We start from the raw sequence: 16,604 nt of genomic DNA, 5'->3' as shown, positions 1-16,604 counted from the left end.
CCCGGCATATCACGGTTCGGCGAGTGCGGACGGCCGGGCCGGTCTTCGCAACGTCAGCTCTATCACGCTACGCCGCCGCGTCACACGGCGTGACGTTATCCCCGTCACGCGCGGGCGACGTGACGCGCGTCACACCGCGACTGACCACCCGCGTCACCAAAACGGCGCGCCGCGCGACGGCGACACCATCACGAAGGTCACAACCGAATGACACCGCGCGCGCGGGCCGCGTCACACCGAGTGACGTCACACCAAGTGACGTCACCGCTGGGAGGGCCGCATTAGATCACTTGCGGCGGCGCGCGCCGCCACCACCGTAACAGCAGGCTCCCGGCCACGTCACGAGGCGTCACGAAGCGCCACGAAGCGTCACGGAGCGCACCGGGCAGCTCACCGGGCGTCGGGGCCGGCCGGCGCGGCCGGCGGCGGGAAGCCGGGGCTCACAGGGAGCCCACCCCCGTTGCTGGCGGCCAGCTGTTGTTGCTGCTGTTGCTGCTGCTGCTGTTGTGCTGCTGTTGCTGCTGTTGCTGCTGTTGTTGCTGTTGCTGCTGCTTCCTTGGCGGTCAGTCGGTCGATGAGCTCCTGAAGCGGAGCCAGCTCTCGCCGGTCGATCAGGTTGAACTCCTGTCGGTCAGCCGATGCTGCAAGGTTAGGAGCGAGCACCAGAAGTCCCGGTTCGAATCCCGTCACTGAAAACCTCTGCCATCCGCGCCTTTTCCGAGGGGTTTGCGGTGTCCATGTGCTAAGCAGTTGAGTGCATTGGTAACTAATGCTGGAGCACGTTATCGCGGCAGGTTCACAGACTACAGGGGAAAATGCGCGGTGCAAACAGTTGCTGACCTATCACGCCCTGGATTGAAAGAGTGATCCTGGTTTGCACACCGTGCACCGCACACATACGCTTCAGTGGAGTCATTCTCTCACACAGAGCAGGAGGTTCGGTCCACATGGCCAACAGCTGCACGCATCGTCAAACGACCTCGCGACACACCGTGGATTAAACAGCCCGCGCACTGCGCCTGCGCAGCGGACGGACCACATCCATATACGAGCACAATGTCACATCTCAGTATCATCACACGAACACACGCCTGCATGACGAGAACATCCTCCCAGCGTGAGCACAGGCCATGACCAACAACGCTGAACATGCACGAGACCACGGCGGCGCAACGAGGTTGGTCTTCCGCAGCCATGCGCTTGGTGACTTCATGACGGCGGGTCGCGGTCGGTCATGAGTCAGAGTCTTGTGCTTGGTGACTTCACGACGGCGGGTCGCGGTTGGTCATGAGTCAGAGTGGCACGTACTGCGTGCGGTCGTTCACAGTCGACGAGGAAACGGCGAAGCGCGTCGCCAGGTCATCAGACGCGCTAGTTTTGTACTCCACGTCTACCGCCTTCTGGGTTCAGCTTCTTCAGCTTCCCTCACGGGAGGCGGGAAGGTCCCCGCTCGGGGAGCCACGCAAAATCAGTGCACCACCACGCACCACCCTGGTGCCCGCACCTCCTGACCCACCTGCACAAAGAAGATGAAGTGCTTGAAGCTGGTGTTGAGGTGCGCCTCCTCACGCAGCTTCACCACCTCGTGGAAGTGCTGGTGGTAGATGTGGGCGTATACGCGGAACAATCGCTTCAAAATCGTCTTGGCGATCTGCGAGAAGTTCTTGGGAAACGGCACGCCTGCTCGAGAGAGGGGAGGAGGGGCGTCAGAGGGTGTGAGGGGCATCAGAGGGGAGGAGGGGCGTCAGAGGGTGTGAGGGGCATCAGAGGGAGGGAGGGCGTCAGAGGGTGTGAGGGGCATCAGAGGGGAGGAGGGGCGTCAGAGGGCGCGAGGGGCGTCTTCTCAGTGGGTAGAGCGGCCGCGGCGGGTGACAGGCGGGCAGAAAAACACACCGGCAACGGCGACGAAGAGATGAGGGAGGATGGACGATCAGGAAGCGGGAACAAAACGCAGACGAGCGGAAGTCAGAAATAAAACAAGGCGCCATAGACAATAAAAAGGCAACAAGTACGCGCGGAATAAAAAAACAAAACAAAAACGAAATGTACAGACAGGCTGACAGATACATATGTGACCATACACTGATGCACAGGTGACTGACACATCCATTTCGTGAGCAGACACCAAGGCTATTCACATCATGTATGGCAGTCAAATGATTGCGAGCATTAAGCCGCGCCAGCCGGCCAGAACCGAGCGAACATGCCGGGAAGGACCGCCAACCACAGCCCACCGCCCACCTATCTTGCTGGGGAAGGTGGTTCTCGTCGTCCAGCTGATCCTGGGCCCACGTCATCAGGTAGTCGATGTACTTGGGTGCCGAGCACTTGATGGGCTTCTTTACGGTCTGGCCGTCCGCCCAGTGGTACTCATACTTTGGGACCTGGGGACACGCGTTACGCACGGTGCGTGAGCGGTGCTCAAGCTAGGCGTCCGGGGACACGCATTACGTTCGGTGCGCGCGTAGTGGTGCTCAAACTTGGAACCCAGGGACATCGGCGCTGACTGCGTACTGTGCGCACATTCGCCCCGTGGTATTCATATTTGGAGGCACTGGGACGCGGAAACGGTACGCCATCCTGCCGTCCACCAGCTGCACTTATAGTCAAGGTCAACGGAACCAGTATGCCAACTCCGCCCATACGCCACAGACAACACATCATAATCAGGTATGAGGGAATGGATGTCCACAAAACACAAGTCACTGCTGTTATGCATCGCGGATTGGAAGACACCATGCATAAACTTTACCACCGATGGGTTAGCCTGGTAACTTTCAGGCAGGTAGGCGCCCTGTCTCGCTTGTGCGAAATAGAATGAAAGTCGCATGAGCCACCGAGATCTCGGCGTGCAATCCACGGGTCTTCAAAGTGTGGTATTCCCTCCAATCGGACTATTTCACACACAATAATAGCCTCGGAATCCTGCGTTTCCACCCCACCGACCGTCATCCCCCACCTCCCTGTTCTGGAGCCGCATCATTCCGTCCTAGCAGCATCATGTCCTACCTGCCGACATAACAGGACACGTCTCTTCCGTGCAGAACTCGGTGATGGTGCCGTACAGCATGTTGATCTGGTTGAAGAAGTCCACCGCTGCGGAGCGCGGACCACATCAGTGCGATCAAGGCGGCGTAGCTCAGTGGGACGACAGATTGGTGGACGCCACAGATACAGCGCCGCCGGGGGCAGCTGGACAGAACCTGACACAGGGGCGGCTGGCCCTGCGGCGCTGCGGAGTTCTCGCGCGATACACAGACAATAACGGGACTAGTGGCGAAGCTCTCGCATGGAGCTGCCCCCCACCAGCTTGGTGCGTGTCCACCGCCCCAGCTCAACAGTCACTCTTGATCACGTGTCCTCCCAGCCAATCCTCACCAATCGCTCCCACAACTGACCCACCGATATCCGCTGTTACCCCTGAGGAACTCCCGGCATTGCCCGCACACGCTTACTCAACCGATCAAGTACTCATTGTAATAATGACAGTGCTCAACACTGAGTTCCTATGTGCTCCTGTTAACACAGCATATTGAACCCTGTGCTCCTGTAACAATGCTAATATTGAACCCGTGCTCCTGTTAACAATGCCAATATTGAACCCCACGCTCCTGATCGTACAGCTAATATTTAACACAACACTCAGTCTGTCTAGCCATCACTAATACTATGCTTCTGTTTATGCAGCCATACTAAACCCTACACTCCTGTTTATGCACCCAATACTCAACACTGAGTTCCTGTTGATGCAGCTAATACTCAAACACTGAGTGCCTGTTTACCAGGCCGGTGTTCCCCGGCGGTCAACCCTCCCCCCCCCAGGCCAGTACTCACTGTTGACGGCCACCCATCGTGAGGTCCTCGCCCTCGGGCGGCTGCACAGCCAGGTGCAGGTTGCCTCCCCTCCCCTCCTCCCCCTCTCCTCCAGCAGCCAGTACTCACTGTTTACGGCCACCCACTCGTTGAGGTCCTCGCCCTCGGCAGCTGCACGGCCAGCGTAGGTTGTCCTCCCCTCCTCTCCCCTCTCCTCCAGCCAGTACTCAACTGTTGACGGCCACCCACTCGTTGAGGTCCTCGCCCTCGGGCAGCTGCACGGCCAGGCGTAGGTTGCCCGAGCCGAGCGTGGCCGCCCGGTGCTTCATCAGGTCGGACTGGTGCGTGCCCTCGGCGATGTTCTTCTTCGGCTGAACGTCTTGTTCGAGCGGCCCCCGCTGCCGACAGCCGTGACGTGAGGAGTCACATGCGATGCTGGGGGGGGGGGGGGGGGGGGGGCACCAGGCGGGCGGGCCGGGTGTGGCGTCACATGGGGGTGGAAGCAGGTACAGTGGACAATAAGGTGGTCATCTGGTGATGATGATGATGATTTGGGCCTTGGGGTGCACCAACTATGTTGGTTACATGGTGCCCATAGGGTGGTCATCTCAATAGTGTCATCTGGATACTGGAAGTTGTACTAAGTATGATTGTGCGCTACAACAACATAATAACCTGAAAAGCTAGCACAAGTTTTATAGAAACAACAGCCAGTGTAACCTCCAGTAGGGGAATCACCCACAACGACTTAACACCCTTCCATTTTATGTGACGTGGAACACAGTTAGGGGGGTCAGAATAAGACATGTTATGACTTCAAAAATAATGCCTGCTCCTTTGGCCATTACATAGGGGCACAGAAGCAGTGCTGACAGCTAGTTCGTTCCTGCTTCTCATCATTGGAAGAAAGCAAGGGGCCGTTGGCTCACAGCTGACTACTGGGGACGCAATGTGGATCCGTTTACATACACAGATGCAACTGCATGGTGAAGTATATTTCAGGAAGGGGCAACTGCCACTCCTACTAACTGCTCTCAAAAAGTAGTGGTGAAGTGGTAGGATGTGGATAGGAGCAAAATAGAGAGGATGAAGAGAAATATGCTCCACAAGGCACACAAAGATGAGAAAATATAGGCTAATTTTTGCACAAAAATCACAGTATTGGTAGTCATGAACCAATGACATTATGTTAAATAACAGTGGGCTTGAATTCAAGTTAGGGTATTGTCACAAATCTGTGGACTGATGGTGGTAATGGTGGAAATAGGTCATGTTTGGTGTTATTCAGACAAAACTGAAGGTAGAGTATATCAGGCCACCTATCAGCTGTTTGTACTATTTAGGGTAGTGCCAGCCCATTCCATGAATCCTCCCAAAACAATGATGGGAAGTGGTATAAGCTGCTCACTACCAAGAACAAATTACGAGCCATGCACGTCAAATGACATTGAAACGATGGGCTTGAAATGGAAAAATGAGTTTGTTTGTTGGCAGATGTTCTTTAATGTTTAATGGAAAAGGTGCTGCCATCTTAATGTTACTACAAAAAAACTTCCAACAGTGGCAGGATTATGCAAGAGATACATGATATCAGACATTAGATATCAGACACGAATATCATTGAAGGAACAAGGCACAGGGATTTCTGAGGTGTGTCATTTCTAAGTGAAGATGTAAGAAGTTTTAGTTTCCCTACAACACAAATGATATAGCTTATTTACTAACAGTGGTTACCATGATCTTTAGTATGATGACTTTCTTCTATAACAATGATAATGGGGCAAATGTACCTAACACTTCAATGTCAGATATAGGTCTGCAGTGGCGGTGCAGTGGGATTTACTAACTTTGCTAATACTTAAAAAATGGTAATGCTAGACTGTGGGATACTATCTAAGACAAATGAACCAAGAGTCTCAAATTATTGCACACCAGCAACATTCTGGAATAGCAAGAAAAACAGTCATTGCCCTTTTCACTCATTGCAGCTGTCATTAATCTGCATGTGTTATGACAATCATGATAACTGAGGCAGCTGTGTGGATCTTAAGGGTACTTTTGGAACTGCCAGAAAATTCACCATTTTGCACAATAATTCCCTGTGCTGGCAATACCAAAAAAACACCCATTTCCCTACATTCCAGCTAATTCTCATATGTTGTAAGCTCACTGAACAGACATTAGGTCTAGAGGTGCATAGAAGCATACAGAACAAGGATGATGATGAAATAAAATGCTGAAAAACTTTCCTAGACTAAATATGCATGCTAGATTAGGGCAGGACTGGCATCTGGAACCAGAAGGCCCAAATCCATACTTACAAAAAGAAACTCATGATGATGCGTGGATGTCTCTGCTGCCAAGCGCTGGCCAGACCCCAAATCTTGTAATATCCACAAACACTGCTCAACGCTACAGCCCCAACCTGAAGCCCAGAATGATAATGGAAGGTCGGAGCTGATCCTATTGTCCAGCCAACAAAGACGCCGAATGTGTTGGCCCTCTAAAGATTCGTTACTTTCAGAAGTCGACTCTCTCAGACGTAAACAATCAATTCGGCGACTAGCTTTGAACTGTTGGAAAAGTGCTTGAATAAGGGCCACAATGGAAATTCCCTCTCACAAGGCAGGGTAATCCCCTATTCTCGCGGGGTTAGCGCGACAACCCATCCACAGAACGGTACGCAACTTGCTCCCGCTGCAGTTTGTTGTCCTCATTCTCGCGTCGGCTCCAATCAAGAGTGATGAAAAAGATTTCAGCTGATCATCAGCATGGTGTCATACATCGTTGCCAGAGAAATTACAGGACCACTGTATTTTGATGAACATTGATAAAAATTGTGTTAATTAATTAAAAAATCATACTTTTCAATCAGCTAGATCTATGTTGAACGCTGGAAAGTATTAAATCAAAATATTAAATTGGTAATTTGTTCGTGAGGGACATAACAACGAAAGCCAGCTGTAGAAGTATCTCACCAATGACGCACATATATTGCTGTATGAGCTACCTATGTCTAGAAACGGTTCACGCACTTCCCGAACAAAGTTTAAGGATTAGATGTGGCAAAATGATCAGGCCAAACTGACGACATAGTGTTGTTTACGGTAGCGCAAACCATAATTGTTATAAACTATGGCACGTTTATTGAACTGGATGTCAAGGGGTTCACATGCTAGATGCATAAGTGCCGCATTTGTGACAAAACATTGCATCGCTGTTTCGCATATGATATCGCCATTCGCCAAATATTGGGGCACTGGTTAGTTGCGCGATATCGCAAATCTTTGCGATCGGGAGCAATTTTTGCTCTAGTCTGTGGTTCGAGGGCTAAGAGTTCTGGGTTTCGTCTCTGTACGACAATGTGATGTTCCGTATTATCACTGAGCATACATGTAAAGGATGATTCTTCTGACGTCTGGAATTTACAACCCGTCATGTTCCGAGGTTTGAAGTGGCTATTCCTGGAACAGAAATCAGATCACCTGAAATGGCTGAATCTCACCTGCAGCTATATGGATGGGTATGTAAGGTGTATGTTATCACCGTGTATGGGAGATTGTGCATCTCCAGTGCATAGTTTTCTTTGGGGGATATTTTGCTGTACCTGGGCATGACCACAGTCCAGTCTGCAAAAGTATCTTTGTCACAAGTCACAACTCCTCAAATTGTGATTGACCAGCCAACAAGGTCATTGGGCCTGATATGATCCTGCCTCAAGTGGGGCAACCAGCTCTCTGCTTGGGGCAGGGGCCACTAATATTAACATTGGAAGAGGGGGTCTCCAATGTTTTCCTTTTTCCACTTTGCCTGCACTGACTGCTGATGGCCTCTAGTTTTCTGTTTAAGAAGGGACTAAATCCCACAAAATTGTACCATCCAATGTTATGCATTGCACTCACTTTCAAATAATTTGCAGGATGCAAAAGTGATGAAACATGTTGTGATGCAAATGATGGAAGTTTCGAAGTAGCCATGCCAAATATCATATGGTGTATACATGTTTACAGATTGTTAATTTGTTCAGTATGGGCAGCCAAAGTTGGCACAAGCAAAAAGTTATGCTTGCACATTCAAGCACTTGAATTTTATTTGTGGATTTCTGCCACTAGATGCTGTGGGAATAGTTGCATGATAGACTGGACAGAATAAGATGCCAGCAATTAAGGCAACTGATGTACTTGATGATGTGATGCACTTGAGACATGTCTGGCTTATGTGGTCTTGGGCTGCCCCAGCTCACATTCATTATTGCTTCTTTGTTTCTGTTTTCCCTGCAGTATATTCTGAGGTTCCACCTAACCTTCACCCTAGTTCAGCCACCTACTCCAAGGTGCCAGGGCCACTCTCAAATATTGCCAGCAGCCCTATTTAAGGAATCCCTGCCCCAAGATTACCAAACCTGTCACAACTATGATTTCTTGCCTGAACCCTGCCCCTATGATATCTTTTCAAAGTCTGTCATGTTTGGCAGGCTGAATCACTGGTGGAATATGTGGCAGGGGTGTAGTTTCCTGTTCAGTGTAGGGGGGGGGGGGGGGAAGGGGGAACTTGGGGGCTCCAGCACTTTTAACTGGGGCTGTGGCTATTCCCCCCACTTTGAAAATAAGTGAACCAAATCCATAGGGTAACCATTGGCTGGCAAGTTGAGTGCAGGTTACACCATTTTTTGCTGCCTAGCCCTAAACTGATTTTGGATGAAACAATGCCCCTGGTCTGTAGATCATTTTGTGTTTGATGCATGTTTGATTTTTGTTAAGAATGTGTGATGAAGTCAACTTTTTGTGTTTGAGATGCCAAAGTGTACCAAACCAGGCACAAACTCTCTTTATTGCTATTTCTGGTAACTCTGATGATCAAAAAGCATCCGTCTTATTTCAGGGGGCTAATTCACACATGCAGACGGGCACTGGCCTGGCGGACGTTGAACAGCTGCTAGAGCCCGTCGCAGTTCCTCTCCACAACATAGAACCAATAGACAGCAGCATCATCGACACCGTGCTCTCGTCTGCCACGGACCGCGCCTCATCGGCGGATAGCAGAGCCACCTCACCTGCAGATGGCAGCACCCTCGCATCGCTAGATGGCAGCATCTGCGCTGTTGCCGGAACACGCCAGCGTGGACAGTGACTGGCGGCGGCGGTCAATTCCCTGCTGCTCCTCGCCGGCCAGGTCTTCTCGTGCGGCCTCAACGACAGCGGTCAGCTGGCGCGGCCCGTCGGAGGGGCGTCGCCGATGGTCTCTTCAGGCCGGTGGACGTCGGTGAGCGTCCCTGGCCGGCAGAGGCACCGTCGGTCCGGCAGAGGCAACCGCGGGGCCATCAGAGGCACTGCCGGGCCGGTCAGAGGCGCTGCCGGGCCGTCAGAGGCACCGTCGACCGTCAGGGGACGCCGCCTGCCTCTTTTTGGTTGCTCTGATCAAACTGATATTCCTTGCTATATGGTTTGGATGAGCGTTTTTTCACTGTTTTCTTTGGAACGAATTGCTCTAGAGTGAAAGATCACGAACCCCGCGTGAACCCGACGTGTGAGCTGGCCCCGTGTTGACCCGACCCAGTGTGGCCTGACCCAGGGTACCAAGCACAGCGCGACCTGACCCAATGGACCCCGACCCAGAGTGACCTGACCCAGTGTTACCTGACCCCGCACGACCTGCCCACGCCGCCAGGTGAGCGGGTGGTGGCAGTGGCGTGCGGCTGGGACCACAGCCTGCTTCTGACGGCTGACGGCAGCGTGTACAGCGCTGGCAGCAACAGGTTCGGCCAGTGCGGCCTGAACCAGAGCCACAGTGAGTCGGCCGTCGGTCGGTGGCTCGTCGTCCGCGCGCGCCGCCTCACTCACAGCTGGCCGTACAGAGGTCCGTTGTCGGGCCGCTCGTCCGGCGCGCGCCGCCTCACACACAGCGGGCCGTACAGAGGTCCGTTGTCGGCGGCCCGTCCGGCACGCGCCGCCTCACTCACAGTTGGCCGTACAGGGGTCCGCTGTCGGCGGCTCGTCCGGCGCGCGCGGCCTCACTCGCAGCTGGCCGGACAGAAGGCCCCGCAGTCCGGCGACTCCTGGCCGTTGGGGTCGGCGCGGTGGTGGGATGACCCAATCCTGGGGCATCGCTGGCGACTGTGTCTGTGTTCACGAGCGGGCGTAGCTCCGGACGGAAGCCAGACCACTTCGCCAGAAATCTTTTTGTGTTGACTTCCTAGAAGAGTCGGCGGATTTCTGCCGTAGACGGTGTCCTTGTGCGTTGATAATGCCGCTCTGTGAAGACAGGGCCCCGCTTCGTGCAGGCCGGTCTTAACCTAGTGGATTGATTCTCCACTCTATATGGGGCAGCACTTTACCCCTGTTGTGCGCCTGTTGAATAGAGACAACATTCATGTGGGCTCACGTCTGCCCTCAATGCGGAACAGATTTCACCTTGATCCCATTTTGTAGCCAACATTTTGTGAGCCGGCATGTAAGGAGTGTGAGCTGACAGAACAGGTCAACAGAGACGATATTGTGTACTCTGGTATGCCTCCCACCATCCCCTTCTATGGACAAGGTCCGTTTCCAGCGACCATTCTCGTACCTCCCCACGTGTTCATGGAAGAGACCCAGTACAGTGCAGCTCCCGTCCAATGTCTTCAGTTGTGCCTTGCAGGCCTCCGCGCGGGGTGCGCTGCTCCCCTCCCCGCCGCACCTTCCCCTCCCCCTTCTCGCCGCCGTACCGTGCCTTCCTCTCTGGCAGAGTGTGTCCCTGACCCGGTGCGGATGTTGCTGACGGGCGTGTGTCAGGTAGCAGCCTCCCTCCCTCCCCCGCTGTACCGTGACTCACCTCTGGCAGAGTGTGTCCCTGACCCGGTTGCGACTGCCGCTGACGGGCGTGTGTCAGGTGGCGGCTGGTCTCCGGCACTCGGCCGCCGTCCACCGTCGATGGCTGCCTCCACCTCTGGGGCGACAAACAGCCGGGGACAGACCGGTGCGTACAGGCCTGGCGGCGCGACAGATGGCAGCACCGGTATGACACCTGGAACGAGATGTCCCTTTTGTTGTTTTTTGTCGTCTTTTGTTTGCTTTTGCCCTTTCCTATAAGTATTTCTGTTTCTATTGTGATTTCCTAGTTTGTTTTTTTTCCTAGCTTTTGCCCTTGTCCTATAAGTATTTCTGTTTCTATTGCGATTTCCTAGTTTGATTTCCTGTTTTGTCTTCATCTTTTGATATTGCGATGGATTATAGTTGCTCTGTCACTATCTGCAAAACGTTAAGGCCGTTATTTTTGTGAGTACACCTGAGCTGTGCTTGTGTCCAGGCGCGGCCCCGGACCGGGTGATCTGGTCGCCTCGTCGGCTGGCCGGTGCGTCGGCGGTGCGGGAGGTGGCCTGCGGCCAGCGGCACACCATGCTTATCTCGGAGATGACGGCCGGCGCCGGCTCTACGGTCAGCCGGAGAGACGCCCCCCCGCCCCCTCCCTCCAGAGTCACGAGCGCGGGTGGTGTGCGTGCTTTTTCTCAGTCCAGGGCAGGCAATGGAATCACTGTTATCCTTGTGTGTTTTGGGGCGTTACTCGTGGCGTGGCTTAAGTAGAACGCCGTTGAAGTTCTGTAAATCTGAATGGCTCGGGCTCTAACGCTCTGAAAGGAAGAACGGTCGCCCGCTGCCGTTGTGCCGTGACGTGAGATGTACGTCACACTTTGCATCTCTGGCTCGCTCCGCCAGTGATGCGCGCCGCCGCCCCGTCGATGACGTCACGAACGGCGCCATGTTGCCAGGCCTGGGAGACAACAGCCGGGGCCAGGTGCTCGGCGGACAGCCTCGCAGAAACCCGGCCGTCTGTCCGACCTCTCATTGGTCGAACTGCCCGATGACGTCACGCCCCAGCGGGTGCTCTGCGGTTGGACCACACGCTGCTGCATTGCGGTGAGAGGGGGGGGGGGGGGTTGGCACTGGGGAGAAAGGGCAACAGGACGATCGGTGGTCTGGGGAAACGGATCACGCGCACTCGAAAATTTCGGAGGGGTTTCTCTGTCTTGTATAGGGTGTTTTCTCCGTGGAAAGTTTAGAGTACCGGAGTATATTTCTCAACATTTGTGGTCCATCGTTTCATTTGTTCTAAATGTTGAATGATGAAGCTGCCCATCGATCAGTAGTTGCCATGGTCATTGTCATTGGCTGCATTGGCATGTCATGGTCCGTGCTACCATGTCTTGACACCAGGTACATATGTCAACGGAAAAGTGAAAACCTGCATGATGCGAGAAATGAAACGACAGGCACGGGGTGATTGATTTTGCCACTGCCAATGCCAGCATAATGTTAGCTGCGATTGCCATTGTTATTGTGTATGTTCAGAGGCATTTCCTATTTAATTTGAATTTCAGCAACAGTTTTTTGTGACAGTATCCCTACATAACACCTGCAGAGAAAGTTTCGCGATGGATGATTGGCATTTGTGCACCTGCTGTACCAACAACACGTATTTGTATTACAGTAGGTGACGGTGTACCTAGGTACTGACGTGCCTACAACACGTATTAACAGTAGTAACTTGTATAACAGTAGATGACGGTGTACTTGCCGCATTAAATATAGACGACATTGCGTGTTCAGCCAGGACTCCGTGCCCCAAACCCAATCTTGGTCCCCCCCCCCCCCTCCAACGCGGACCAAATGTGCGCCCACCTCACCGGCCGCCGCCGTCCCCAGCCGACGGCTCGGTGCGCGGCTGGGGACGGGCCGACTACGGTCAGCTGAGTCTACCGCGGCGGCCGTGCGTCAGCTGGCGGCCGGCTCCGAGCACGCGCTCGCGCTCGCCGCCGCCGGCCGTCTGCTCACCTGGGCTGGAACGAGCACGGCAACTGCGGCACCGGTGACGTCAGCGATGTGACGTCACCGGCTGACGTGACGCACCGGCTGGCCGGCCGGCCGGTGGCCGTCGGCGCCGGCTACGGCTGCTCGTTCGCGGTGTGTGTGGTGGACGGGCGGGAAGAGCTGATGGCCAGGCTGGGCGGCTGGTCATGTGCCGCGAGTAATGCTGCTGCGGCGCCCCAGAGACCTGGAGTGAGCTGCGGCATTGATGAGAGTTTGTGGTGGCGTTTTTGTGCGTCATGATATATTATGATGATATATTATGATAACATATTAGGATGATATATTATGGAAATATTGTTATGATAATGTGCTATGTGCCACTGCGTGTTGATACTGCCTCATTCTTCTGTTAATTGATAATTGATGAGCAAAACGTAACATTTCTCTAAACTAGCGAGTTCTGGGAACAATATATGAACCGTGCCAGGAACACCACACCCGACTGATAGACGACAGGTTGATCCTCGCACGCAATAAGTGTCAGCTGAGCGCATTCCCTGAACACGAAACAACGCGGCGCTACGTAAGATCACTAACTTGTGACGTCATCGATCAAGGTTTGCGCAGTGATATCCCCTGACGCAGGCTGTGTGCCCGCAGGACCCTTTCTTGGCGTGGAATTATGACGTCATCGATGGACGGTTTGCGCGGTGATATCCCCTGACGCAGGCTGTGTGCCCGCAGGGACCCTTTCTTGGCGTGGAATTATGACGTCATCGATAAGGCTTCCGCGGTGATATTTCCATCACACAGGCTGCTTATGCATAGCACCCTTTTTGTTATGGATTGCACTCATGAAGGTCATTGGTTGGTACGGCTGTTTGCCGGTCAGCTGTTGCCGCACTGCACGAGGTCACACGGGGTCATCAGAGGTCATGCGAGACCAGGTTAGAGGCTGAGCAAAGGGTCGTCCACAGATTACGCAACGCATGACGGGGGAGGGGAAAATTGATAGGGTGTAACCGAAGCATTGTAAGAGAAACGGGGTGATCATGATAAATGGATCGGGACGTAAGGATCATATTTCCAAAACAGTTACTTCAATGCACAAGTCACTGGGAGATAAAAAGATATGCGGCCACGAGGACACGCAACAGGACATCATGACCCTGCATAACATGACCTTAAACCTCGGCCTGGTTAACGTAATAGCATGATTGTGAAGCACAAGAAGACCGGCTCCGGTTCGTTTGGTGTCAGTTATAAAAGTACACACCATTACCACCAATAGCTTTGTAAAAGTACCCAACCAATTACCAAATAGCTTGCGTACAAACTGCATTAGCATTGGGAACGCGATGGGGACGTATGTCCACTCATAGTTTGCAGGCGACACCAAATAGGACTTAGATGGATTTTTTTCGATCCAGTTATTAAATTCGGACATACCGGGAAACAAAGGGGAACGGATTTATTAAGCCCAGGCAGTGACAGTGGCCAAGTATCCCAGGCAGTGCCGGCAATTGGCTTTGATAATTTGGTGAGCTGAGAAGTGAGGTGTAAATGGTTCAAACTATCTGTCTGCTCATAACAATTTGAAACAAATGACATGACAATTGTTGCACACAGATGAGAAAAGGCAAAAATAACGTGTCAGTTACGCAGTGATATCTATTTCACACACTGATCAAAATAATTCCAGTGACATGCGTCTACACTGTTGCGCCATAAACTGGCTGGGTGCGAAAACGAGCATGTACACCACGCGCACAGCGTGGTGGCCACAGCCGGTAAACAGGGAAACGGCGTTTGCCGCGTTCGACACGGCCCTCTGCTGCTGTCAACTGCCGGTGCCAGGCAGTCAGCCAGCGCGCTTCTCGTGACCGCCAGGCTAGGAACCTTTGACCTGAGGTCAGCACCGTAGGCCGTGGAGTTTCTCCGACTTGTACTGGTTGTGGGAATGCTGATAGCTTCCGCGACTCGACATAAGGCTCTGTGAAGGAGTACAACCCAGCGACCGACGAGTGACCGACCGGTGACCTCAGTGACCGACTATTGACTCAGTGGCCGACCAGTAACCTCAGTGGCTGACCAGTGACGTCAGGATCAACCAGTGACCTCAGTGACCGACGAGTAACTGAACCTGCCAGGCACTAAGGTGGCTGTCTGCTCAGGCCGCGGCGTCGTCCGTGCTCCCAGCCGGCCCCTGCCGGCGGCGGCCGCGGTCGTAGTTTGTGCTGTGCACGCTAGATGGCGATATGATCCACGTCAGCCGCTTGTCGCTGGTGGCGACGCGTCGTCGCGCCGGTGAGGCGGTGATGTGCCCTGCTGAGCCCTGGCCACGCTGTACCCCGCCTGAGCTGGACATCGGCTCGGTTGTCGCGCCAGACTATGAACTCCAGCCGGGTGCGCGGCGTGTCTGTCGCTGGTCGTGAACGGGTTTCTGACGATAAGACCCGGAGGACTGACGCTTAGAATCGGAGGCTTGTCGAAGTGATCCGCAAGTCGCCGCTGACGAAGCCTGAAGGGGGCGCCATCCTCCGACGTAAGGACACTGCTGTCCGCCCCCGACCGGTCCCGCCGGTCCGCCGCCCGTCGGCGTCGCGTTCGTCCTCGCCCGCACCCTCATGCTTGAACTCGGCCACGTAGCCGCCGTCGCCGTCCACTGCGTAGGTGACGGTCTGGAGGTGGTTGTCGGGCAGCAGCACCGAGTAGGAACCGTGCGTCTGCCGGCCGGCTCGGCTCTCCCCCGCTGACCGAACTGCGCCCCTCGGCCGGCCACCGTCCAGTCGACCTCGTACCGGGCCGGCTCGCCGCCGGCCGGAGACGCCGCCCTAGCGTTGACACCAGGAGAGTCGCTGCTCCGGGAGCTGGAGCGGCGCTGTCGTCCCCGACAGCGGGACCAGGCGCCGGTGTGAAGTATTCGGCAAAGCTGGATCTGTCCTCTTCAGCAGGGTATCTTGACGCCGATCCGTGGTCTTCTCCACGATATATCTGTCCGGAGATGGCCGTCGCCGCGGCGAGGAATACTATGAGCACGCCCATGGCGGCTCCGCGCCAGGATCCGTGGCGTCTCTCGCTGGCTGATGGCAGACGTCGCAGGCTCGTCCGTTTTTATACCGGATTCAGCACGAGGCGTCCGCACACCGCCCGTTCCCACAGTGCCGCCACAGAACTACGGTCGACTGGCAGACCGTGATTGGCGCTGGTGGATCCTCTGCAAACTGAGACGTTGCCATGGGAACACCTGGGCGGATTCTCAAAGGCAGCGGCGTGTGAAATAGAAAGCGCTTCAGTTCGTGCACAATGCGGGGAGTTAGAGTTCTTTCACTCATCAACCGCATAGTTATGCCCGTTCTTTTCAATTGAGAAATTAGCGTCATGTCTGAATAAGCGCCGAATTGTGCACGTCGCATTTAACTCAGAAATAACCGCCATGTCTTAAAGTTGTGCGCCATGCATCTGCTCCCCCGTTCATGACACTACGAACGCCGCTGCCAGAAGCTCTTGCTGCAAAGCCGCAGAGCACCAGGCGCGATGACGGCACATCTCTGACCGGCTGACTGGCGCCACGGTCAGCGGGATCGCGGTCATCCTCCAGCTCAGTGACTGACTGTTCGTGAGGGAAAGCGTGCGGTGACAACTTCCCCACTGTCGGTGGAATTCCTTTCTGCACGCGAGCAGGTACCCGCGCGTGCCTTCTGGACAAGTGCCAAGTTCACGCGGCTGGTTTTGTTTTACTGCGGAGGTCGGGGTCTTGATGAACCCGATAATGTCCTCGATGATACCAGCGCCGTCGACTGAAATGGCTTCAATTATGAGCCGCGAGGGAAAGAGAGAGGGTGGAGGGGAAGAGAGAGAAAGAGACAAAGAGGGAGAGAGAGTGAGACAGAGACAAAGAGGGAGAGAGAGTGAGACAGAGACAAAGAGGGAGAGAGAGTGAGACAGAGACAAAGAGGGAGAGAGAGTGAGACAGAGACAAAGAGGGAGAGAGAGAGAGAGAGAGAG

At 54.1% G+C, this 16,604-nt stretch overlaps 1 pseudogene; it reads right to left on the bottom strand.

Moving 5' to 3' along the window:
• Positions 1–6,148, bottom strand: part of LOC119093407 (MOB kinase activator 1B-like) — a 19,590-nt pseudogene extending 13,442 nt beyond the window's left edge.
• Between the last annotated feature and the right edge of the window lie 10,456 nt (positions 6,149–16,604).

Source organism: Pollicipes pollicipes, unplaced genomic scaffold (assembly GCF_011947565.3).
Source record: "Pollicipes pollicipes isolate AB1234 unplaced genomic scaffold, Ppol_2.1 Scaffold_1600;HRSCAF=1878_pilon_pilon_pilon, whole genome shotgun sequence".
Taxonomy (NCBI): domain Eukaryota; kingdom Metazoa; phylum Arthropoda; class Thecostraca; order Pollicipedomorpha; family Pollicipedidae; genus Pollicipes; species Pollicipes pollicipes.
The sequence above is the reverse complement of the archived record's forward strand: the minus strand, read 5'-3'. Positions and strand labels throughout refer to the sequence as shown.